This window comes from Carettochelys insculpta, chromosome 20 (genome assembly GCF_033958435.1).
Source record: "Carettochelys insculpta isolate YL-2023 chromosome 20, ASM3395843v1, whole genome shotgun sequence".
Taxonomy (NCBI): Eukaryota; Metazoa; Chordata; order Testudines; family Carettochelyidae; genus Carettochelys; species Carettochelys insculpta.
The window spans coordinates 25,420,101-25,445,987 of record NC_134156.1 but is presented as its reverse complement, the minus strand read 5'-3'; the positions used below and the strand labels follow the sequence as shown (position 1 = coordinate 25,445,987).

Genomic DNA, 25,887 nt, shown 5'->3' with positions numbered 1-25,887 from the left:
CTGTGCCCCAGGTTTCTCCACCTGGTACTCAGTTTTGTTAAACTGTAGTTGCCCAATGGTGGAGAGCGCCTCTGTGGGGACGACACCCCGATCTGACAAAGCGACCCTCCTCCTAGGAGGGAGCCAAGCCTGCACTGCAGAGTGCTTAGCCGGCCTCACCCTGGAGATATGTTGGAAGGGTGGATTGCTTTCAGTCCAGCACTGATTTTAACGACTGATCTTAATCACAATTTAAATCACCCAGCAGGAAACCTTGATTTAATCGATTTTCAGCTGGGTCAGCGTTTGTTCGTTCTTAGTTATCTGTCCAAAGAATGGTTCTATCAACCAGTGGAAAGGAACCACTCAAACATCCCAAGTGCAATGAAATATCAGCACTTGCGTGTCATATGGTAAGCCCTTTCGTTAAGCAGAGTATGCTGCAACTCTACATGTTTGTTTAAGCATGTTTATAACATAGCACGCACTGAATAAAATACTTAATTTTTACATTTATCTATACAGAAAATAGTCAATGTTGTGTTTCTTATTTACCTGCTGATTCTTTTACTCCTGATTTCTTTCATGCTACTATTGTACAAAAACTGGAATTCAGTTAAAACGCACAAAAACAGCATTGTAAAGGATTCATTAGCTAGCAAAGCTACCTTAACTGTGGCTATATCAGAACACGTTCTGCATTTAAGAACATAAGAACATAAGAATGGCCATACTGGGTCAGACCAAAGGTCCATCAAGCCCAGCATCCCATCTGCCGACGGTGGCCAATGCCAGGTGCCCCAGAGAAGGAGAACAGAAGACAATGATCAAGTGATTTATCTCCTGCCATCCATCTCCTGCCCTTGTTATGAAGGCTGGGGCACCATACTTTATCCCTGGCTAATAGCCATTTATGGACCTAACCTGCAAAAATTTATCAAGCTCTTTTTTAAACCCTAATAGAGTCCTGGCCTTCACAGCCTCCTCGGGCAAGGAGTTCCACAGGTTGACTGCGCTGTGTGAAGAAAAATTTCCTTTTATTAGTTTTGAACCTACTACCCATCAATTTCATTTGGTGTCCCCTAGTTCTTGTATTATGGGAAAAGGTAAATAATTTTTCTATATTCACTTTCTCCACACCATTTATGATTTTATATACCTCTATCATATCGCTCCTCAATCGCCTTTTTTCCAAACTGAAAAGTCCCAGTCTCTCTAGCCTCTCCCCATATGGGACCCTTTCCAAGCCCCTAATCATCTTAGTCGCCCTTTTCTGAACCTTTTCTAATGCCAATATATCTTTTTTGAGGTGAGGAGACCACATCTGCACGCAGTACTCCAGATGTGGGCGTACCATAGTTTTATATAGGGGAAGTATGATCTCTTTTGTCTTATTATCGATCCCTTTTTTAATAATTCCTAACATCCTATTTGCTTCACTAACTGCCGCTGCACACTGCGTGGATGTCTTCAGAGAACTATCCACTATAACTCCAAGATCCCTTTCCTGATCTGTCATAGCTAAATTTGACCCCATCATGTAGTACGTGTAATTTGGGTTATTTTTTCCAACGTGCATTACCTTACACTTACCCACATTAAATTTCATTTGCCATTTTGCTGCCCAATCACTCAGTTTGCTGAGATCTTTTTGTAGTTCTTCACAATCCGTTTTGGTTTTGACTGTCCTGAACAACTTGGTGTCATCTGCAAACTTTGCCACCTCACTGCTTACCTCATTTTCTAGATCATTGATGAACAAGTTGAACAGGATCGGTCCCAGGACTGAGCCCTGGGGAACACCACTAGTTACCCCCCTCCATTGTGAAAATTTACCATTTATTCCCACCCTTTGTTTTCTGTCTTTTAACCAATTCCCGATCCATGAAAGGACCTTTCCTCCTATCCCATGACCACCTAATTTACATAAAAGCCTTTGGTGTGGGACCGTGTCAAAGGCTTTCTGGAAATCTAGGTATATTATGTCCACTGGGTGCCCCTTGTCCGCATGTTTATTAACCCCTTCAAAGAATTCTAATAGATTAGACAGACACGACTTCCCTCTGCAGAAACCATGCTGACTTTTGCCCAACAATTCGTGCTCTTCTATATGCCTTGCAATTTTACTCTTTACTAGTGTTTCTACTAATTTGCCTGGTACTGATGTTAAACCTGATTTAAACCTGATTGATTAAACACAGGAGGTATGAGCTGTAGTTAGTGAACTGACTGTTACTGTCAGCAGAGGCCGGATTGTTTAAAGACATTTATGCACCCACAGATGCAGATAAGATAGGAGTGGGGGGAGCATCAAAGTTAGAGACCTAATCTGCCTTTGAAAATCCCCATAGGCACTTAGTTCCAGCTTTAGGCATCTCTGAAAATCGGGCTGTGTTCTTCAGTTTTTCAAACCTGGGAAGTCTCACCCTCTCTACCCTCGTTTTAAGCCACAGACTGGAAGAGGAAAAAAACAAGTTTTCTTGCTTTTTCAACTCCCAATCAGTTTCTTCATTTTGAATGAGAGAGTCCAAATTCGGGAAAGAGAAGTGTATTTTTGCACTAGCCAGTTAAATTGAAACCAAAAACAAACAAGGCAAAAGCTTTTCCACACAATAGACACTAGTAGTAGTAGTGGAAAAACATAAATACCAGCATTCTTGCTGTTTTGAAGATGATAATATATTTATGTGATGTAGCATGACTGGGTTAACATATTTACAAAGCCTGAGCTGATCTCAGATGTTAAAGATGTTTCCCCATGATTCTGTACACAATTTAAAAAGTAGCACCCTTTAATTTATTGAATTAGCAGAGGGCTCAGTGAAGAAGCTTTTGAAATTTCATGTTCATAGACTCTCAAGTTTAGGCCTTAACACACGTTGCTCTTAATTTCAAATTTAACTTCAGAAAGGGGTTTATTTTTAAATGTAATTAAAATTAACATATCTGATCTTTCTAAGATTTGAAGCAGCTTTTATCCACCTTGTCTGTGGGGTGGCTGACGTTCTATCATGGCAGTCCATTCCAAGGGCAGGCTGGGGAGAGGTGGGACCACACCCTGCTCAGCCACAGCACACAGATGTAGGGAGCTGGCATGATGGATGGTCAGAAGAAGGTCAGAAGGCAACTGCGAAGCCTTTTCCATCTTTGTAATGTATCTCATCATGTTTTCCCTTCTCTTTATAATTAGATGCTGCCTCTTCTCTGAGGACTCTCTCTCATTGACCGTAATGCTTTACTGATCCTGTCTCCCTCCTCTGACCTACCCTGTCTTGGCCACGATTTATGCTGCACATTAGTAATCAGCCAAGGCCTTTCCTCACGCCGACAGTGCAAGATGCTGCTCCATGGAAGCCTGCAAGCTCTACAGCAGCTCTGAAAGGCTCAGGGGGCCAGGCGCTACTGTCCAGCACTGCATGAATGGCTTTTGTGCACGCAGCAGCAAAGCCCACCCCACCTCATTAGCACAACCTGTTCATATTCCCAGACCCAAAAACCAAGGAGGATGCCACAGAGCGACAAAGACTCAGCTCAAAGTCACCACCAGGTCAGCAGCACAGAGGCTGGCAAGGCTCTTCAGGCAGGAGCATCCCTGGCAGGTTTAAGCCTTGTGTTAGTTAAAGGGACTGCTTCCAAGGCTGCCTCCACTCTCAGCATGCAGCTGTCACAACAATGATCACAATGCCCCCCTCCCTGGGTCCTTGCAACCTGCGTTCAGCATGAGAGAACCAGAGAAAGCCAACAGCCCTGATCATTCCGAAAGCAGTTCACCGTTCCACCCGTGAACAGGACAAGAGGTCACCCAGGCAAAGAGAGTGAAATCCCAGGTGTTGTTACGGCTGTGGGCTGAAGAAATGGGTCTGTCCCACGAAAGCTCATCACCTAATAAATTACTTTCTAAGTGCTACTGGACTGCTCTTTTGTTTTGCTAGTACATAGACTAGCGCGGCTTTCTCTCTGTGGCTGTATTTATGCGTTACCTGCTGCATCATCAGGCTGCTCCCCTCCTTGAGGGCAGCTCATGACTGATCAGGAGCATTTCTCCCTCCCTCCTGGAGACAGGACCTGGGAGAAAAAGTTTTCCACAGTCTAAAAAGAACTAGTATTTTAAACCTTCTAAGTACAAACACTTAGGCAGAGGCTGCATGGGAGAGTTCAGACAAAGGGGAATGCTTTCACTGAGTGAAAACGGGGGACTACACTGAAATGACAGAAGTAAATGAGGAGGAGTTACTGAAAACTCTTCTCCCTCTTTACCTGCAGTGTATCCTACGCATATGTTACCCATCATCTTACCTAGGAAAGGGGTCCCTGAGGCTGACAATGGTATAGGCACCATGCATCCGAACAGGGTATAACTATAAATACAACCTCAGGACAGGACTTTGGAACAGGTGTCCGACCACAGCCTGATATGGAGTTAAACCCATGAGCCACTAAACCAGTGCTGACGTGACACTCTTCTAGAACAGCCCCGGCCTTGGACAATCCCAGAGCCACAGCTGCCACGTCACTGCCAAGATATTCATTTGATGGTTCTGCAGCAATCGTTACGGTGCTGGTGCTGAAGGTGGAGAGAGGGCATTGTATTATTGCTTCAAACCAGGGGCTGACCCTCTCTGCTCTGTTCCCAGTCAGGAGAACCTGGCTCTAAAGCCTAATCCCGTCCCTAGCTCTTCCCTCATAAATTACCAACCTGCTGATTTCACTGGGTGACCCCGGCTCTTGTGCTGTGGGGAGGAGGAAGTAACTCCTCCTCATTTACTTTTGTCATTTCATTCATGATTTTATAGACCTCCCTCTTATCACCCCAACCTGGTCACCTCTTTCCCAAACTGAAATCCCCCACGTGGCAACTGTCCCCCACCTCATTTCTGCCGTCCTGCTCTGAACTGCTGCCCATTCCAGGGCATCTCTTCTGAGCGGGATGAGCAGATCTCCACGCAGCATTCAAGACGTGGGCACACCATGGATTTATACAGAGGCCATATGATATTTTCTGTCTCGTCCTTAATGACTGCCAACATTCTGTCTGTCTGTTTGTTTGTTTGTTGGAGGGGCAGGAAGCAGGGGGTTGGTTGTTTGTATTTTTTACTGCTGCTGCCCACTGAGTGGACATTTTTAGAGAACTATCCACAAGGACTGCAAGACCCTTCTCTTGAGTGGAGACGGCTAATTTAGACCCTGTCCTTTGATACATGCAGGTGGGATTATTTTTGCCAATGTGCATTGCTTCACATTTATCAACTCTGAATTTTATCTGCTAGTTTGTTGTGCAGCTTCCCAGCCTCGTGAGACCCCTTTGTAGCTCTCCAAAGTCTGCTTTCGGGTTTACCCCTTTTCCCAGCTCCTTTATGAACACGTGGAATAGGCCAGGGCCCAGAATAAACCCCTGGGGGACACCACTAATTACCTCTCTCCATTCTGAAAACTGACCATTTATTCCTACACTTCATTTCCTGTCTTTTAGCCAGTTATCAGCCCTTGAGAGAACCTTCCCTCTTATCCAGAAGACAACTCACTTTGCTTAAGAGCCTTTGGAGAAGAACTGTGTCAAAGGCTTCTGAAAATCTAAATTCACTCTTCCGCAACAAACTATATTCATCTGTGTAACAATTCTGTTCTTTACTACAGTTTCAACCACTTTGCCCGGTACTGAAGTTTAGATTTACTGGCCTCTAATTGCCGGGATCATCTCCTTGGTGTCACATTACCTGTCCGCCAGTCACTTAGTACAAAAGCTGATTTAAAGGATAGGTTACAAACCACCATTGGTAACCTACAACAAGAGTCGCACATAAAACACTCAGTGATGCAGGAGACATTGGAAAGGGCCACTAATCCAGCTCCTAGACTCAGCCATCTCAGGCAGGACATTGTTCCAAGCCTGCAATGGCTTTTCTAGCACATTGATTATTCCAGCAGTTTTCAACCTGTGTGCCACAGTCCCCTGGGGACCTGTAGACTACTGCTAAGACTTCCTAAGGGGAAATATGCTCCTCCATTGCAAACTTTTAGAGGCCAGCAAATGAAAAAAGCTTGAAACCCTCTGGCCTGTTTATTAAGTGATTGCCATGTGCAAACAGGAAGACCTCAGACCTGCAAACCTTCATTCCTGTCCATGCAGGAAATAGTTACAGAGCGGTAGCCGCGTTCGTCTGTATCTTCACAAAACAAAACAGCCATTCAGTAGCTCTTTAAAGACTAACAAAATAATTTATTCGGTGATGAGCTTTCGTGGGACAGACCCACTCCTTCAGATTTGGAAATTCTGATAAAAGTAAATGGACACGATGAGAATTTAATAGAAAGATAGAAAAAATGAAATGAAAACTGATGTATCAGCTACATAGGACAGAAGGAGGGGGCAAAAGTGGGGAGGGGAGAGGAAAATTAAGTTATGAGTTTCCCGAGATCACGACAAGTAGCAAAGGTGGGGAAAGTGTCCTTGTAACAAGTAAGGTAGCTGCTGTCTTTGTCGAGACCAAGGTGTGACACCTCGCACTCGAGAGCGAACTCCAGCTCAGATGTCTCCCTTTGTAATCTGGCAGTAAAGTCTCTCTGTTCTAGGATGCAGGTTTTCAGGTCTTGAATGCTGTGGGCCTGCTCCACTGCAATGCTCACTGACCGGTTTGCGTGTCCGGGAACTCTCCCCACCCCGATTTCGCAGAGCTCAATTCAGCCGACTTCGGAAACAATGGACATACGCCAGACCCGCCCCACCCCCCCACCTGGTTCCCACAGTCCACTGAATCAGCCCCTCCCCCGAAAGCAAGTAAAGTACTCACTCGCTGGAGCTGCCATGGCTGAAGGAGTTGGGGGGAAGGGGGTGAAGAGGAAGCAATGGGCAGGGCAGAAGAGCAGCAGCCACAAGCACAGGAAAAGCAGCTACCTGAACTACGGGCGAAGGCGACAGGGCGGGAAGCGTGTGAACCGGTGCTAGCAAGAATGCTGCTGAGACCCAGGGAAGAACTTCAAGAACCGCAGCTGAAACTTTGTGGAACTATTTGGTGCCCAAAAGAGCCAGGTTGAGTCCCAAATATCTTCCCCAATTACTCTCGGCGCTGAGGTTTTGATTGGGCGGCAGCCAGAGTTTCACCTGACAAATGATGCTCCAAATCAAAAATTAGCCACTCCAAAGTGTTATGCAACTGTTCCAAAAGCTGCTGCTGGTGTTCTGCCGCTTCATGCCCGGACAGAGCTGTAATAGCTCAGGGTCCACCAGAGCACTCTGGAAACACAGGGAACTTCCCGTGGCACTAGAAAGATCAGCTGGGATTCCACAAGCGAAACAGGGGTTTAAATTCATTTATCCACCCCAAATGGAAAAGCTGGAATTTACCCTGTACAATACCATCATGCTGTCCTAGCAACTTCGCTTCCCCTTCCACCCCGGCCAGCAAGGCAAAGCTCCTGCTGTCTCCACATTTTGGTCCCTTCTCCTGTTTACACGTAGGCAGGGCTGACATCTATTCTTCATCACAGTGCCAGAGCTGTGCTCAGAAGCCATGCATCTCACGCAGGACAGCACCATCAATATTGCATAGGAGGTGTTTCTAATCTAGTTATGGGTTCAGCCTCTCACACTCTTCCATCAGGGAGCCTTGGATTGAAATTGAAGTGTATTAGTATAATTTTATCAGGTTTTATTAAGCCTGCAGTCTTACATTTTTGATCTATAGTTTTAATTAAGTTTTAAGTCAAAGAATGCAGCATCCCATATTTTATCTTGCGCTGCCACGTCAGAGAGAGGCAGTTAATCAGCACGTACAAAAACTTCCCATTGCCAGTGATGGACGTTCATGAACTTTGCCTGGAGAGACTATCTCCCTCCCATCACTCATTGCAGGGCTGCAGAACTTAATCCACCCCTTCTCCAGTGCAGGCTCTGCCTTCTCACTGGCTTCTGCCCTGCCCTTCCAGAAGCTCCTGTCTGGCCTATGCCAGCAGCACAAGTCCGTCGCCATCACTAAAAGAAAATAAATCGACACCTAAGAGACAAAAGAAACGCCTCAAGACCAGGGCAAAAGAGAGCTGACACCAGGGGATGGTTCCCTAGCCGCCCCAACCACCACCTCCCAATGCAGCGAGGCAGCAACCTCGGCGCCAAGCTGGGGCCACTCGACCCTCCAGACTCAGCAAGGTGAGAACAGGGTCTGGGAGATTCCAGCCAAGCCGGGCTCTACCAGCTGGCCCCCAGTTTGTCAGACAGACGTGTCTTCTCGGAACCTGCCTTCAGCATCGGGCTACACGATCACTTCTCCTCACCTGCGCCCAGGCCCCAGCCCTCCGCTCACCCCCAGCCGCTCCCAAACGTGACCTGTGGCTGCAAAGCAAAACAGACTCAGAATGACCCAGCGCTCCACCTGCTCTCTCAATGACATGGTGCCAACACACAACTCCCACGGCAGAATGCGGGGCAGGACAGCCCCTTGCTAAGGACTGAGGCGACCCAAAGCATTTCTGGCTGAGAATACAGACAAGGGCAGGCACGCCATACAGTTCCAGACCCCAGGCTTGCCAGGGATCTGTCTCCCCCTTGGCACAGCTGCAGATGAAGTCCCTGTGCTCTGCACAGAGAAAGGACTAACCTCTCCCGAGGCATAAGCTGCACGCCAGCGCAGAGCAGCTCACTGCAGAAGTGCCTGGGAGCCGAGGTGCTCAACCATTTACCGTGGGACTCGCAGAACTGAGCTCAATTAAAAGCCATTTTAACTATATGACATCAAACAGAACTCTTGTCTTTTTAGTGGCAAGGGTCCCCTGCACGCGAGAGGCAGAAACTCCCCCACTGCAGCCTTAGAAGTGATGGGTGACAGACTCCACCCATCCAAGCCTCCGCTACCAAATGGTACACTGGCTGCCACGTGCCCTATCTCCAAGCAGGCAGCAATGAAGTTCAACCTCCAACCCTCTGGACACAAGATGGGCTGCGATGAAATGAGGACCTCAACCGGAAGGGAAGGACGGCCCGGGGTTCACGGGGAAGAACAATTAATTGCCTCATTCGAGCCAGCCAACAAGGAAGCATCTGGCACGGATCAGGATGACATTACAAGGGCTTACAGGCCTCGTGCTGCAGCACCCCAGCTGGGGTCAGGAAGAACTCCCCCTCCAGAGGAGGGCTGCTCTGCAGGGTGCTTTGTGCATGTTTTACACCTTCCCAAGCCTCTGACATATGCCACCCACCCACAGGCAGCAGGCTGAGCGTTTGGGCAGTTGACCAGGAGAGATTCAGGTGCCACCCAGCTGGCTAACAGAGCACCCACAGCCGGCAGCGTGTGTTTCTACTGGGGGTGCCCAGCCACACATGCCTCAGTGCACATAAAATTCATTCTGCCCATGGATGGCAAAAACAAGAGGGAACCTGACACCCACCTAGTCAGGAGACGATCTTTCCTCCAAACACAATCTGGCTTCCTTAGGAATTATTAGCTCTTTGTCTCAGTAATATTCAGCAGTGGACGGTGCCAGGGGTTAACTGTATCATGAGCATAGACAGTTTTCTTGTATTCATTTTAGGTGGCTGACTTTTAATTGGAGGGCCCTGGTAGCCGTACTGGATAGTAAGAGCATGACTCCCCCAAGCCATTTATTACTTCATAAACCTCTTCTTCAGCTACACAGTCCTAGTCTCCAAACCCCTGTACACTCAGACCTCTCATTATTTCGGCTGCCCTTCTCCAGCCTGCAGCCATATATCACTGCCTGTGCTCCTGTCAGCGTTCACGAGCCAGGAAAGGGCAGGACGGGTCAGCATGGGCAGGGAGACTTCTGTAGAGCATCCAGGTACTGCTGAAAGCAGCGGGCCTTGGTAATTCAGTAGGCGTCCGCTTTTCCTCCCACGTCAGCTCCCCCGCATCACTAGGACACAGCGCTTCTGGAGCAGACAAAACCCACCTCGATGCCTCCTGGTCATTTAAAACCCTGTCCTGCTATTCAGCCAAGTCCCAGCACCTCATCCAGGGTCCCTTTTGGGCAATCAGACCGAGTGCAAGCAGCTGCAGCAGCGCGCCTCGCTCCCTGTCCCAGGCACTGGCCTGCTCCGAGAGGGTGACAAAGGGATCAAACGTTTTCCCCCAGAATTCTGAAATGATTGTCGTGCCACAAGCTCCGAGAGAGAACCAGCTCGCACGCTGCCGCAGAGCCATGGGCCGGGGAGGCAGCGTTTACCGGGTGGTGGTCCCTTATCTTACAGGAGTGACCCCCGCAGGGTTACATGCATCTGTATGTGATTAAATGCCACTGTTGGAATAAAGGAAAAGGAGAACTGGGTTTCAAGCACCCCCTATGCACACAGGCCCTCCTGCACTCACACAGGTAAAGACGTGTATAGAAGCAGCAGAGGAGGCTGAGGCACTGATCATACGCCCTTCCCGCCCCAGTTTGTGCTTGTCAGTGTAGGACTCAGGAGCCGCCAATACCCATCCCTCCTGAGGGGAGGCGGAGGGGCCCAGGGCTGTAGGCACCCTCCTGCCTCCCCGCCCCACACGTCCGAGACTCACTCCTGCAGAGCAATGATGTCGTTTTACATGTCTCCGCTCATAGCTCGTGTCCTGTCCCACTGCCCCAGGGCTCTGTATGACCAGGAGTCACCAGCTACCCGCAGATGGGACTGTCACCTTCTCTTGCTGGGGCCTCTTTCTCTTTCTTAGATGGATTCTTTTGTAGGGATCATCATCATCGACCATGGGCTCAGCCCCCGTTGGTGTCTGAGGCCTCTCTCACTACTTCCTTCCATCTTCCCCCATCCAGTGCAGAGTGGCTTCGTTTCTGTAGGCTAGCTCTGCGCCAGCCTACTATACCACCTACCCACTCTCTGTGGGGTCTGCCTCTCCTATTCAGGCCGCCCATTATGCCATATACCGCAGGCCTGATTCTTCGCTCATCGTTCGTTCTGCAGACGCCCAGATAGCTGTAACTTGAGCTGTACAACCCTCTGCAGTAGGTTCTCTTTCGGCTGCATCTTCCTATACAATTCTTCATTGGTGACCTTCCACATCCACCCATGTCTCACAGCTGTACAACATGCTGCCGAACACACACATTTTCAAGACCCTCAGCTTCGCCCCTAAGCTTGTCCATCGCCTTCAAACACGCTCTTGCTTTTGCTACTCTAGTCGCCATTTCCTTCTTACGGTCTAGATCACACGTTACGTTGCGTCACAGGTACGTGAACTTCTCTGTGTTCTCTAGTTCAACCCCATCCACACTGACCTTCCTTCCTATCTCCTTACCTCCACATACCATAGGTTTTGTTTTATCAGTGTTCATAATCAGTCCATACCACTTCCCTTCCTCGTTTAGCACCTGCATGCTTGTCGCTAGCTTCTCCTCATCCTTCTCAAGGATGAATATATCATCCGCGAACGTCAACGTGTTAGTTCTTATCCCGTGCACAGACATCCCTCCTACCTCTCCCGGGATCTGGTTCATCGCTCTCTCTAGACGCGTGATGAAGATACTCGGTGATATCGGATCTCCTTGTCTCGTACCTCTACTCATTCTAAACCAACTTCCCAACTTTCCCCGCGTGCTCACCGCTGCCTCCGCCTTGTCACTGCTATCCTTCAACAACCGTATCAGTCTGCTCCCCACGCCGAACGGCTCCGACACCACCCACGCCCCTTTCTGATCTCTACCGTCAAACGCCTTCTGAAAATCGACAAAGCAAGTGTAGACGTTCTTATCCTTTCCTCGAGCTTTCCCCGCTATTAATCTTAGTGCCAATATCTGCTGCGTGCAGGCTGACAGAGCAGCACCTTTAAACCCGCACCAACAGGGATGGTGTGTTGGAGCAGACAAGGGAGAGGCGACATCCCAAAGCAATTGTTTCTGTATTAATCAACTGAAGCCAGGAGAGCACGGAGCTGGGATGCCAGCCAAGACGCACATGTTGCAAGGCAGAAGGTGTGTGCAGAGCGGTCTTCCGTCAGAAAAAGGATTCCCTAGCAGGCCCGGGAAGTCGGTGGAACCCAGGACCATGCAAGCAGCTTGCTCTGAGGCACTAGTCACTATGCAGGGACTGGGAACCCACTATTAACCCCGGCGGGGCTGACTCCGCATGGCCCCCTCAGGCTCCAGACTCTTACAATAATGAGGGATGTATCCTTAGTTTCTTGGCTCCAAATGCAGCGAGTTCTCACAGCCGGGGAAGAGAGGGACGGTTACCGGGTGGGAACCGAGCACAAATCACTCTCCCCACCCAGCTCCGCCACAGCGCATCCAGGCCGGGCCTGAGCCCCGGGCACCCCAGCTCTGAGCACACACTCGCGTGGAACCCAGACTCGTGCTCCTCCAAAGCGGGCACCTCCTCGAGCTGGTTAGCCTGAGCCCACACTCCCATCCCTGCACCCTCACCCAGATCTCCCTCAGACGGCGGCACTGAGCAGGGCTCCCTGTAGGCTGAGCATTTGGGTGGCCACCCAGGAGAGATTCAGGTGCTGTCCAGCTGAGCAGCAGAGTGCCCATAGCCGGTGGCAGGTGCGTCTACGGGTGGTAACTGTCTGCACGTGCTGTGGGGCACACAAAATTTATTCTGCCCGTGGATGATAAAAATTAAAGGGAACGCTGCACGGGAGCCCACCGGGCCACCTCTGCCTGCTACCTGCAACCTTATTATGACTCCTGCCCAGGCAGGCCAGGGGGTGGCCCACACAATGGAGCCGACAGACTCGCGTGGGCCCCAGCCAAGAAGTGGGCAGGGCCGGGGCTGCGCCACCCTTCCCCACGCCCGCCAGCCAGCCCTTAGTGCCGTCCAGAGCATGCCATGCGGGGCTTTGTCAGGCAGGTGCAAAGCATCTAAGGCCTCGTTTCCCGGGGGGCCTCTGCACCCCAATGCAGAGGCTGCAGAGGCACCAGGCAGCAAGAGAATGGGGGAGAAGGCCCGACAGAGCATGCGCCGTGTGCCAGTTCACTGCGTGTATTTATATCCTTTGCAGACACAGCATCCCTTTGTAGCGCCGCGGAGCGCGTGTCATCAGGGCTGTCAGCTCCACGGCATGGAACGAGCGTTTGATATGGAGATTCTGGCAGTGGGGATGGATGTACCTCACGCAGAGGGTTATGTAAAGCGACAGCTTCTGGAAAATGAAGGAGAAGAGGCAGCTTCCGCTCAGCAAGCCCAAAGCGGATTTCTGCTCCGGGAGCGTCTCCCCAGCTGCACCAGCCCTTGCCCCATTTCTCTGGTCTGACTTCATGCTCCCCCTCCTCACCCATCTGCCGCCCCACATCCCAGTGGCTACTCCCTGGCTCCTGCCGCCAGGTCTGCCTGACTGACCACTGAGCACGCTGGGTAGAGGTGGGGGGAGAACACTTCTACCAAAAGGCCCAAGAACAGGGTTTGCCATGTTCACCCCTTGCAGCGTTCAGCTTTGGGAAGGAGGCCCTGCAGGTCACCAGCTAGCCCCCCAGGACAGGCTGAGAAAGCCCTGAAAGACAGCAGCAGCTGGCCCTGGCTTCCAAAGGCTGGGGAATCTCTCTGCAGGGGCAGAAACCACCCTACCCTGCACACAACCCCCCAAAAGCCAGCAGACACAATGTTCCAGCCAGTTGTGTGTTACGCCCAGGCTGGGTCCAATCACCCCCTCCGAGCCTGAGCCCCCCTGCCGCCCAGTAAACCTCATGCTGACAGGGATGATGTCCGAGAAAGCCCTGCCAAGGGCGACTGCTCCTTGCCCTGGCAGCACTCAGAGAACAGAAAAGCAGTCGCAAGCAGCAAGTGCAGGTCCAGCTTCACACACGGCAAAGCAGGAGGATTTGGCGCTTCTATTCACATCTACCAACTCGCCACCCGAGGGATTTACCTCTCCCTGACAGCAACACTACAAATACAGCCCCTCCAAAAGCGCTCGCCACCAGGCACAGGGAATCCAACACTCTGCTCCCCTGAGTAGTGAACAACAGACCCTGAGACAACTCCCGCCCCCACCGCCACCCCAGGGAAGGCCTTCCCTCTTCCCGTTATTCTAAAGCAAAAGGCTCCCAGCACAGCCCGTGGGGACTGGCAACGGAGTCGGCCCAGCCCGGCCCTGGGTCAGCACAGGAGGTAAAAAGCTGCTCATGTTCCCCTTTGGGCAGAATCCAGCAGGAAGTCGCCACAGCCACATGTCTCCAGGGGTAATCAAACAGAGGGAAAGATGTACAGGATGCCCAGCTCCTTGCACCGGCCAAATCAGCCCCAGCTCGTTCTAGCCAAGGCCTCAGAATTCATCTGGCTCCAGGCCCAAGGATCAGAGCTGAGGGCAACACCCCCTCCGGCTCCCAGGCAGCACATGGAGGCAAAGCTCAATGTGCTCTTCATGGCCACCCCCACCCCACATCTTTCCAGAAGGGAGAAGGTGGCTCAGGAGAGGGAGGGAGCCTGCAGATCTCAGAGGCCTACAACAGCGGTCAGATTTTCATCCCTACACGAGGCCGGAGCTCAGCCCCGCCCCTCCTCCCCCATGCAGCTGGGAGCTGGCTCAAAGCCACCTGCATGTAGATTAACAAGAGACCAGCTAATGCTACCAACCACCACCTAAATGGTAAAGCTCTGCAGCTTCGTTTATTTATTAATAAAGCTGTTGAAAATAGGTCTAATAGGGACTTTAAAAGTATAGAGGTCAAATTTCAGCACTCAGCCTGGGAAAGGTTGCTGACCCCTGCCTTAGAGGCTCATCCCTAGACCACAAAACAGGAGCCTAAGACACTGCCTATGAAAGCATCAATACTAATACAGTAGAGTCCCGCCAGGCTGGAGCGCCAGCAGCTGGGGGCTGCCATACTCATGAAATTCAACATTCACAAAGGTTCCCAACATGGAGCCCTTGCAAATGTTGAGACCCTCCTGTACAGGAGACCCCCGAAATACACACACCTGAGTTGTGCAATTCTCGGGTTAAGGCAACTCTGAGTAGCAGGGAAACTGACCAACGCTGCTACCCTGGTCAGTTTCCCAGCTCCTGTGGGGGCAGCAGCCTGTCTCTTGGCTTCCCCCACTGACAGGAGCGGGGAAACTGACCAGCATTGCTGCGCTGCAGAAAATTTGACTTACACAGGGCTGAGCACGAACACAACCCCCGTGTAAGTCGGGGATCTACTGTACTAGAATGTATCCCTGTGACAGATAACCTCCTTCCTGGACGACAGCAATGCACAGAACCTGCCGCATCAGGCAATTAGCTCCTGCACAACAGTCTGAATCTGCACTCCAAACGTGTCTCACCAGAGAGGAAGGAAACGAGGCGTGTTCCCGAATGGTCCTGTCTGCCACAGGAAGCTCCATTCCTCCGGCAGAGCTGGTCCAATCAGCCTGGACACTCAGCTTGCTGCTCATGTGACCAGGCATCCCCTCTCAGCGGCAGTGACTCACCACTTGGACCAGAATCCTGGTTGCTTCTGGGCCTGGACTCAGCCTCCAGTTTCCCAAGCATGTGCGTTGGTACGTGTCCACAACAAATAAGCAGACATGCACCCTACACAGTGGGTGTACAGCTCTATAAATTCCTAGCTATGCCCAAGCAGCAGTGACAGTATGAGTTATAGTTAAACTGCATAACAGAGATTACAGACGGACAGAATTCTGAACTGCCTGTTATACAGATTTTTGAAGGGGCCTGCAAAGACTGCTTCAATGTCTCCGACTTGTTACCCAGATCCAACAAACAACTCTGACCCTCTGGGATGCCTCACTCACCTGCCCCATCAGCCCACCCCTCTCCTTGGCACCATCCCAGTGACGCACGTCTAGCCAAATCTGGTACCAACGCTTGGGGAAAGTTGAGTGAACATTTGGTCTGACTCCAGAACCAAATATCACTGAAGTGCTCCTGGCACCATGTCCGTGAAAGGTTTGGAAGGCAGAGCCGCTTGGATTCAGGACCAGAGCTGTTCTCATTCCAAAACTTACAGAATTTGCTACACAGAGATTATTACTGGCCAAACTTTACACCCCAGGGCTCTTGTTGGATGTCACCTGCTCTTGCCCAAATCATCCAGGAGCAGAGTTCATGTGTCCCCCATTCCCATGTGTCCCCACCTGTTGGCTTGGGAGCGTCAGCTGCCCGTGGTCTCAGCCCTAGGCAGCAGCACTCGTAAATCAACTCCCTCCTCTGCTCACATACAGTGCCATTCATCACACCGTGCCACAGGTGGGCACAGCAAGTCAGAGGCAGAGGAGCCGCCCGCCCAGCTCCCTGCTGCACAAGCTTACTTTCTCGACGAGGCCGAAAACCAGCACCACAGAGGGGGCTGCTTCAGGGAGAGACACTCCACGCTCCTCACCGGGAGCTGGAGCAGCCACCCGCCAGAGCAGGGGCTGCAGCTGGAGGCTACAGAGGGGGAAGCACACTTCATCGGGGGTACGGGGCCAGGCTACCTCCTTCCTGTTCACTCCCCCTCCACCCACAGAGACCTTAGCTCAGGCAGCTCCTCTGGCCAGCTGGGCTTCCCGAAGAGCAGGGCACCGGAGAAGTCTCCAACGGGCCCCGTCCACGTGTGCTGCATCAGGGCAGCACTTCAGGAGTTTGCGTATAGGCGAGCTGGACTCCTCTCCCCAGGGAGTAACCTTGGAGCCAGTGCCTGTGGCACCCTCGCTAGTGGGTGGGTTGCAGCCCAGTGAAAAGCAGCAGTGTCAAAGCCATGAGCACAGCCTTCCCCCTCTGCTGCACCCATTGCTGCTTTGGACCCCGCACACTCTAGTCCTGCTGGTCCAGCCCCCTCTGCCCCACAAGGGCTTGTGCTCTGCACCTGGAGCAGTGAGGTCCCCAACCCCGCCAGTCTCTGACCACTGCTCTCAGGGCCTGCAAGGAGCCAGATAATGAACACGGGTGCCTTGCCGTTCTGTCTCATAGGACTGCATATTAAAGAGCCTGACTGCTTGTTTAGCGGCTGCTGTCACTGCTCACATGGCGATAAGAGTGGGTGGGCGGCGGTGGAGAGATGAGCAGAGGAAAGTGGGGGGGTGGTCCCCTGAGAGAGAGAGAGAAAATTACCATCGATATCCCAGTCTCAGCAAAGCAGCTGCACCTCCAACTCAACACCTCGGGGGCAGAGGGGCGTGCTGGGGGTGGACAGATGCACCCCCAGTATATTCTAGCTCCTTAGCTCCCCCTCCATAATCTTCCTCCACCTTTTTAGAAACTCAACCACTTCTGTGTTGCCAAGGTTTAGCACATGCATGGGCATGTGTTTTACTCCAGTCTTTAACTGGAGATCTTTGCCAAGAATTTACAATTCCCTCGTGGCCTCAATCTTGCAAAGATTGCTTTTTTAACACTGTTGGGCTTTAATTCCAATAAGCCTTGTCTTTATTACAGAACCAGGTCACATTGCCTTGACACTGCAAGAAAATATTTCATCAAGAGGGAAAAAGGAGAACGGATAAAAAGAACGAGGGAGAAAGGAGAGGAAAATAAAAGGAAGTAGCTCACTTCACATGGAGAAATTTGTAAAACAGGCAAGACAGGGTAAGAGCCCAGCAGTGGAGGGGGAACAGATATTTGCCGGTATCTTCAATTACCCAGCCAAATTCTGGCACATATTTCTACCGGGGAGGGGAGGAGAGTCCTCCCCCGTCTTGGCCCCTTAAATGTGACAGAGAAGCAGGGAGGGAGGGTGACAAACCTTGATAGACATAATGAGGACAAAGTGCAGCTCCTGTCCTGCACAGATGGCTGTTATTACTGGCCCAGTGCGCTCCTCATACCTGAGCGAATTCACCGGCCGGTGCAGCACGAAGGGGAGCACAGCAGGAGAAACAGCACCAGCTCAGAAACCCGGCAAGGCCAGATTTCCAAGCCCACAAAATTAACCGAGACTTTCTGAGGTAGGGTGAGAGAGGTGGACGATTTACAATAGTTCTCCAGAAGGGAGGAGATTCCCCCCCGCCCAACACACATGCAGTCTCGGGGAAACCGAGGGGATTTGCTGCCCTGGAATAGCACCGCCATGGGTTTTTGTCTGGCGCTTGGTAACTTACTGCAAAAATCTCATGTGCTGCCGACTCTTCCTCTTCTGCTTTCTCTTCCTTCACTAGAGGAGCCATCCTCTGCTGTCCTACATCACAGCCATCGCCATGGAAACACGGATATACCATAACCTATCTTCCTGCATCTCCTTAACTCGGTTTTCCAGCTGCCCTGCCTCTTCGGGCATGAAGGGTAGGAGGAGGGGACAGGATGCTTGGGAACCACTCTTCTTTTGAGGCAGCAGCCTCGTGGTCAGAGGCCAGGTCTGAACCAGGGCTCCTCAGTTCTGGCACCACCGTGCTGCACCCTCCCTGTTTGGGTCTCTCTACAAGGGGGTTACGGTGACAGAAGTGGTGCCCAGTTCACAGAGATGCCCAGCGGGGATCACTAAATGGTCTTCCAGAGCTGAAGAAGTGGGTCTGCCCATGAAAGCTCATCACCTGCTAGATTATTTGGTTAGTCTTTGAGGTGCTCCGGGACGGCTGGTTTGTTTTGTGAGGACACAGACTAACACAGCCACCTCTCTCGGACTAAAGGGCTGCAATGTGAGCCACGCGCTGGCCCCTTTGAGAAGGGCGGCCACACTTCACAGTAGCCGGCGGGCAACAGAAATAAGGCCACACGTAAAAGCTGCCACAAACTCCACAGTGGTTTTAGCTCCAGGGTTAGAAAGCAGATGCACTGAGCAGGAGCCTGGCCAAGGGGTGGCCAAGCATTTTTATCTGGCCTGCAAAGCCTTTTCCTGCAGCAGCGGCACCATTTACTCAGGCCAGAAAGGGAGTGTGAGGCCCGGGGCTCGGTCAGGCTCAGGCTGGAGTCGGTGACCTGCGGCTCCGGAGCAGCATGCTGCTCTGTAAGGAGCCACTGGAGGCTCGGTGCTGCCGCGATTGCAATAATGGAACCAAGTGTCACCGGTTGAACGGCCGGTAGGGCGGTGGCAGGGATCTGGCTGTTACACCAGTTACTGTTGGCTCCATTATTTCAGCGCAGCCGGGCAGGGAGATGCCTGTGCTGCAGGTGGGGGAAATGAGCAGGAGAGACTTGAGAGGGAAGGGCAGCCAAGTCTGCCCCTCCTGGAGTCCTGCAGCCCCGCTCAGAAGGAGAAAGAGGAGAGAGAGAGGTGGCAGCCATGGAGGAACAGTGGCAGCACCTGGACCTTGTCAGCTGGGACAGGTTAAGCCTGGGGCTGGGGGGGGCTTTGGGCTGAAGGGGGGAGTGCTATTTTGTGCTCAGCCCCAGAACATTTAAAAAGATTCCCACGCGGCTGCTGATGCAGAAAGGTTGGCTGACCCTGTGGTAAGCCACCTGCCAGAAGCTGGGGGTCTGCTACAGGATGGCTGGGGGAGGTGCTGAGGGCTGCCACGTGCATCAGAAGAGGAGATGCTGCCTTCTGATCTTTGAGTCTATGAGTCTGACTGACCAGGGACTGAACGCACTGCAGATGGCTGCACGTTTGGAAACCGTTCAACCAGCTTCTCGGGGGAGCTGCCATCCTCTCAGGTCCTCCCTGGACTCAGTGAACAGCTCTAGAGACTAGATTTTAATATGTATGGTGATATACCTCCCACAGAGCTGGAAGGGACCCCCAGGTCATTGAGTCCAGCCCCTGGCCCTCACAGCAGGACCTATCCCCATCCCGGACAGATATTTTTTTTTAAATCTATTTGCCCCAGATCCACAGGTGACCCCCTCAAGGTCTGAACTCAAACCCCTGGGTTTAGCAGGCCAATGCTCAAACCCCTGAGCTCTCCCGCCTCCTCCCTCACTTTTTAAAAGTCAGTCCCACAGGCAATGGGCCTCCTGCAGCATGTTACCAGAAGCGGCCAGGCCCAGTTCCTCCTCTGTATCCTCTGCACCAGCACAGGGCCATGGCAAGGCAGAGTGTAGAACGGCCATGCCCTGCTCTCTCCCCTGTTCTGGGAGCTGGCTGGTCCCCTGGTTTTGCTGTCTGACAGAGAACAGAGTGCGTTCCCTGCCGGCGTCAGAGGGCAAATTGGCAGAGCACCTCTCTGCAGAGCCGGGAAAGGATCTTTTTACAAACAGGAGACCATCTCGCGAGGAGCCAATCAATAATGGCTGGTGCCCACAGCCAGGAGGGAAGTTACTCTGTACCACTAATGCTGCCCCACTCTAGTGACAACAGGATCCAAGGCCATTACGGCCGAGAGTTTCCCACCTTAAAAGTCTGCTGTGGTATGCGAGAGTGATGGAACATGCAGCAACAGTAGCATCTACGCAGGCCACACGCATGAAAACAGCAGGAACAACATGCCACAAAAGCTACCTAACATTCTGGAGGCTGAGACGGATATATTAACACGTGTTAACACACTCCAACAGCAAGGGCCAGGCGAGCTCTCACAGAGCAGGCTAATCCACCCATCCCTGAGACGTGCTCCACTGAGCCCTGCACCCACAAGGCCCAGGGGAACCAAGGAGCCATTTCCACACCACCATTAGCCATCAGGGAAGCCATGCATCAGGAGAGAATGGAGCTCAGCTTCCGACAAAGCACAGGCTCCCCCCAGCGTGGGACCGGGACTCAAACAAAACTTAGTTAAGGCACCATGTTTCTCTACTCCTAGGTACAGCTAAACAACGGGGATAGCCGCTCCCCTGCTCCCAACGAACGCAGAAACTGTGGGGCTGGTCACTGTCTCTGCTCCCTCAGAGAACGGCACCCAACGGCAGCCCACTTCTCCCACTGGATCTGTACAATACCGCCCCTGCTCGGCTCCAGGCAGGGCACATTCACCCAGTTCTAAAGCACGCCGCCTACAGCCCGTCCTCTGGGAAGGAACTGGATTTCTTAGTGCCTCCAGGAGAACAGCTATTGTGCAGGAGCTCAGCTCCCACAAACAAGCTCATGACCTACCGCTGTTTCCTTCCACACACCCCTCACATTGTCTACAGTGGGCCCCATCCAAAAGGATTCCAAAGCCTGGCAAAGCGAGACCTGTTCAAGCAGCAGTAATAGATCACATCTGAAGTCCCGGTGTCGGGCCTTGTGAGCGCCAGGAGCTGCCCAGGCCTACCAGGTGGAAAGCAGAAGACAATGTGCTGGGCGCTAAGGCGCCAAGGGACAAGGCTAGCTCATGTCACACCAAATCTCGGAGTCACGGCCACCCTGCCCCGCAGGTGTGACTGTGTCACAGAGGTTTGAGCAGGAGTGTGGCCCGTCCTGCCAGCCATGGGCCTAGGCAGAGGAGCAGGCTGGGAGATGAGGCAGGAGGAGGACAGAGGGGATGGTGAGGCACCGAGAGAGAGAACTGGAGCTGGGCTGCAAGGCCGTGGAGCTTAACCCTGATGCCGAAGGCGAGAAGCCAGCTGGTGGATCCGAAGAGAGCGCTGGGCAGTCCTAGCAAGGGGCACAAGAGTCACGTCTCAGACAGACTGAAGAGGGCTCGGCAAGCACCTCCAAAGCACAGGGAGCAGGGCTCAGCCGCCAAAGTAGCAGACAACGGGGGTCTGGGCGGCTGGAATGGACGTTAGCACGAGGCAAGGAACCAGCCCGCCAGGATCTGCACAAGGGAATAAGCAGCAGCATTAAAGAAGGGGCATCAACTTTGCATCGGATGTACAACAAGACGGCAGGGTGACAGCTCTGCTGAGAGAAGAGGAGAAAGGAAATTTCCCTCTCACCTGCCCCTCCCTTGCATTCAGAGGGGCCTGAACGCTGCACTTTAGGTTCTCTCTTTTCTTGGCTATAATTATTTCAGAGTGGGAGAGAAATTCCACCCTCCTCCCCCTCTCAAAACACCACCTCGGAATACCCCCTTCCGTGGGCTTAGAACGGAGCGCGCCGAACTCCTGCCTTCCCCCACAGACAGCACACACAGGATTTATGGGAAGCTCCAAATGGAGATATTTTAATTCTTAATGCTAACAGCTGCACTTAAGGCAAGGCAGCCATGGAAGCCATGCCTCGGAGTAACCATGGCAACTTCACGGAAGTTAAATAAAAACTTCTCTTTTTAAAAAAAAGATAACGAGGTCCCTGAATCACACTTTATCAGCCACGCTGCTACAGACATGGAGACGCAGCTAGCTCAGGGCTCCTAATTACCTTGGCAACGCACTGCGTAGAGGCAGGTGATAAACAGTTAGAGCCCTCGCTATACACACACATATGCAGGTTATCACAGAATCCTTGGGAGGGCTGGAAGGGACCTCAGCAGGCCATCGAGTCCAGCCCCCTGCCCAGAGCAGGATCAGCCCCAACTAAATCATCCCAGCCAGGCCTTTGTCAAGCCGGGACTTAAACACCTCTAGGGATGGAGATTGCACCACCTCTCTGGATAATGCATCCCAGTGCTTCACCACCCTCCTGGGAAAATAGTTTTTCCTAATATTTAACCTACACCTCTGCCTCTGTAACTTCAGATGGTCGCTCCTTGTTCTGCCGTTTGTCACCACTGAGAACAGCCTCTCTCCATCCTCTGTAGAGCTCCCCTTCAGGAAGTTGAAGGCTGCTATAAAATTGCCCCTTCTCTTCTCTTCTGCCCACTAAATAAGCCCAAGCCCCTCAGCCTCTCCTCACAGGGCATGTGCTCCAGCCCCCTAATATTATATAAAACACATTCACATGCGGACACAAAGTTAGCTCAGAGAAGCCCTTTGATTTAAGGACTCCATGCTGGGGGAGGGGGGGTTGAACCTTCTGCACTGGGAGGCCAGGATCCACTGCCTCTGTCCCCAAGGTCCCTCCAATGCTCCCAAAGAAATAGCTCTTTGCACACATCATCAGTACAGCCTCTCAGCTCCACTCTGGAGCACCTTCCATGCACTCTGCCTCTGCTACAAGACTGCATCTGCTCACTGCAGCAGGCACCAGGGTATAATGCAGATCACCCGGATTGCCTGCAGAGTGCTTCCCAATGCTTCAGCAATGTCCAGCACCCACATGGGCTCTCACAGATCCCCAGAGCAGTGCAAGGCGGATGCCTGTTAGCCGCACCATTGCTGTGACGTCACTGCTGCGACAGGGCATCTTTTTAAAGAGCAGAAAATCACAGATCATTTAAACACAGCCTCAGTCACTAAGGAAGCAGTTAATTAAATGCCCACTGTGTGCTGATCGGGGGAGTTACCTTTGGTTTTAAGCCATGATCAGTTCTGCCACGTCTGGAAGCGAAACCACACCCTTGCTGTTTAAGGCACCCAGACTATTTCTCCCCTTCACAGCGCGAAACAGGTGGGAGAGCAAAGACACTCCCAGTCTGTGAAAAGGGAGGACATTTGCCTTCCTCAGCAAACCACTTGGAGAGCCGTGCCTGAACAGCCTTCTCAGAGCTGAGCAGCAGCAGCGTTTGGAACCTGAATTTTCTGAAGTTCCATTACAGTGTGGATCAATTCCAAAGCAAAGCCACGGGAAGACTATAAATAAACTGACACATATTCCAGGGCCCTGACAGCATCACCAATCAGTTTGCTCCCTCCTGGTAGTCAGTTACCTGTGTAATACTGCACATGTGCATACACAATAGCAAACTGATGTCCCAGGCTCATTCCTGGAGGCTGTTATATAAAAACACATGACATTGATGTTTCGACAAAATTCTTCTGTGCGTCCCACTCACTCTCCCACCTACTTTTCTGTACAGCTCCAGCCTTGAAAAGGGTGCGATGGGAAGGTTTCCTGACCTTAATTGGATAGGAGAATTTGAGTCCCCAAAATGAGTTGAGTACATTAGAATTTCCGTACATTAAAATTGCACAAATTTCCAGCAGAGCACACACTGTGCCTTTAAAGCAGCCCTGCTCAGACCTTTAAATGAAGGTGACTGATTTATTCTGACTACTGCGGCCTCTTAGAGGCATCGCTCTCTTCCAACCGTGCAGCACTTTAATTGTCCATCAGTGGAGCAGGAAAGAGTTGTAAATCTTTGCTCCATATTCCTTAGAGCTAAACACCGCTTGACCTCCATTTGCCAATCCCAATCCCCTGCGCCCATGCTTGACTGGGGGAGGGAAGGTCCCCAAAAGACAGATCACCAGTTTCTCCTGTCCCCTGGCTCAGTGCAGAGACATGCCACACAGACAAAATGTAACAGTGCAGCTGGGAAACGCGGGTGGCAGAGACCACAGTGTTCCAGGAGCTACTGCAAAAGGCTGAACTCTCTGAGCTACCGCTGGGCCACTCTGAACCAGGAAAATTCTAATGTGGGGGGGAAAGGCTGGTGGAATTTTCTACATGCATATGGCACGAAATAATCAGACTAACTCGGCCTTTTCTGCATTGGGGATCTTACAAGCAGTGGCACAGCTGCCGTAGTGGAACCTGCCGGCACAGAGAGGCTGTTCACTCAGGTGGAGCGCAGTCTAGATTCAAACAAAGGCTGGCCTAGAGCAGCGCCGCCTGCCTCGGCTATCCTGGGGCTGGCCACAGGGGCTCTCTCAAGTCTGTCCTCTGGAGAGATGAACCCTGGCAACGGAAACTGGGCTTCCAATGGAGCAGGAGTGATGTGAGGCAGGGTACTGGGAAGCCAGGAAACAGCTCTGGAAGGCCGTGGGAGAACACCGACTCCCAGACCATCCAGAACTCTGAGCTGCTGGGCACGTCTGCACAGACTCTCAAATACAGGTGCTAGAAGTGGGGGCACTGCTGCCTCACCTGGCTCAAAAGTGGTTTCCATCACATGTGGGATTCACAGGTAGGGCCAATGGCTCTCGGAACTGCCACCATCCCAGCGCCCCGCTCTCAGCCCTGTTTTCGGCAGTGTAGCTATGTCGCAGGCTAGCCCTTCATGTAGCAGAAGCCTCTTCTGCTTAGAGCGTGCCTGTAACCACGACTTGTGGCCAGTTTGGATTGGGCCCAGCCAAGCACAGTTTTGGCAAGTTTCAGCAAAAGCGAAGGGGGGTATTTAAAGTACTCCAGCCTTTGCAAGTGACTAACCCTGTGTAATATCCCTCCTGCAAGGAACTCCGCCCAGGCACAACCCCACACCCTTGCAGGGCCATTGGAGGCTCCCACAGACAGAACTAATGGTGCCTCTCACCAGGGGATCTCAGCCCTTCTCTCTCTCCCGCACACACACACACACACACACACACACACACACACAGCACCTCCTCGGGTTTCCTAAGCAGAAGTGAGATGGATTCTCCTTACACAGGCTTCAACAGAAGCCAAAGCAGCAGCTACTGGGTGCTGAACACAGGCTAGCTCCAATAGGTGGATATATGCCCCGTAGCATCACGGATCTCCTGCCAGGAAGCTCATGGAAACAACAGCGGGTTCTGTTTCCAAGTGGCAGAGCTGATGCAGCCCAGTGGCAAAGAACAATTAAGGAAAGAAAAAAAGAGATCCAAGGAGGAAATAAAAGCAAGTATCACTTGCTCACAAAGAGTCCCACTCACCTGCGTACTGAAGGTGTCAGCGAGCCAGCACAGTTACTCCTTCCCTCCTGTCAGCTTGGCTGTACCACTGGTTGTGGCTCGCAGGCTGCAGGGACCTGAGCAGGGAGTGGTGGTGCTGTTACACAATATGAAGCAGTGCTACATGCACCCAGTATGGAAGCCTGCAAAACGGCTTTATGCTACAGGTTTAACTAAAAATAAATAGTACACAGGGTGCACCAGATGGCCAGGAAGAAGGTACATAACAAGGCAAAGAGGACCAATCACTACAGAATCGGGAACGAGCAGGCTCCTGGCCTTGCAGGCAACCTGCCAAAGAGTGTCTGCCTCTTCGGGTTTTTTATGCGGGATAAAGGAGAGATGAACGGTGAGTCTTTTCCTCTCTCTCCTGTTCCTTTCCACATCAGGAACTCAGGTCCTGGCCAGTCTGGAAAACACTATGCTGCCGAGGGAAATGCTGACATGACAGAAATCTAGAGTCAGGGTTGAGTGTGGAAATAAAGTTTAGTGCAACAATTTATCAAATTTAACTCCAGCGACCAGCAAACGTCTCAGAGAACAGCCAGCTTTGGTACAGGTTCCATCAGGCATCCCACTCATT

At 51.8% G+C, this 25,887-nt stretch overlaps 1 protein-coding gene across 1 annotated transcript in view; it reads left to right on the top strand.

Moving 5' to 3' along the window:
• Positions 1–1,016: 1,016 nt before the first annotated feature.
• The window catches only part of GAA (alpha glucosidase), a 306,535-nt gene continuing 281,664 nt past the window's right edge, over positions 1,017–25,887 (top strand). The window contains exon 1 of the mRNA XM_075014605.1: positions 1,017–1,085. The gene's annotated coding sequence lies outside the window, so the exon portion shown is untranslated. The remainder of the gene's footprint in view (positions 1,086–25,887) is intronic.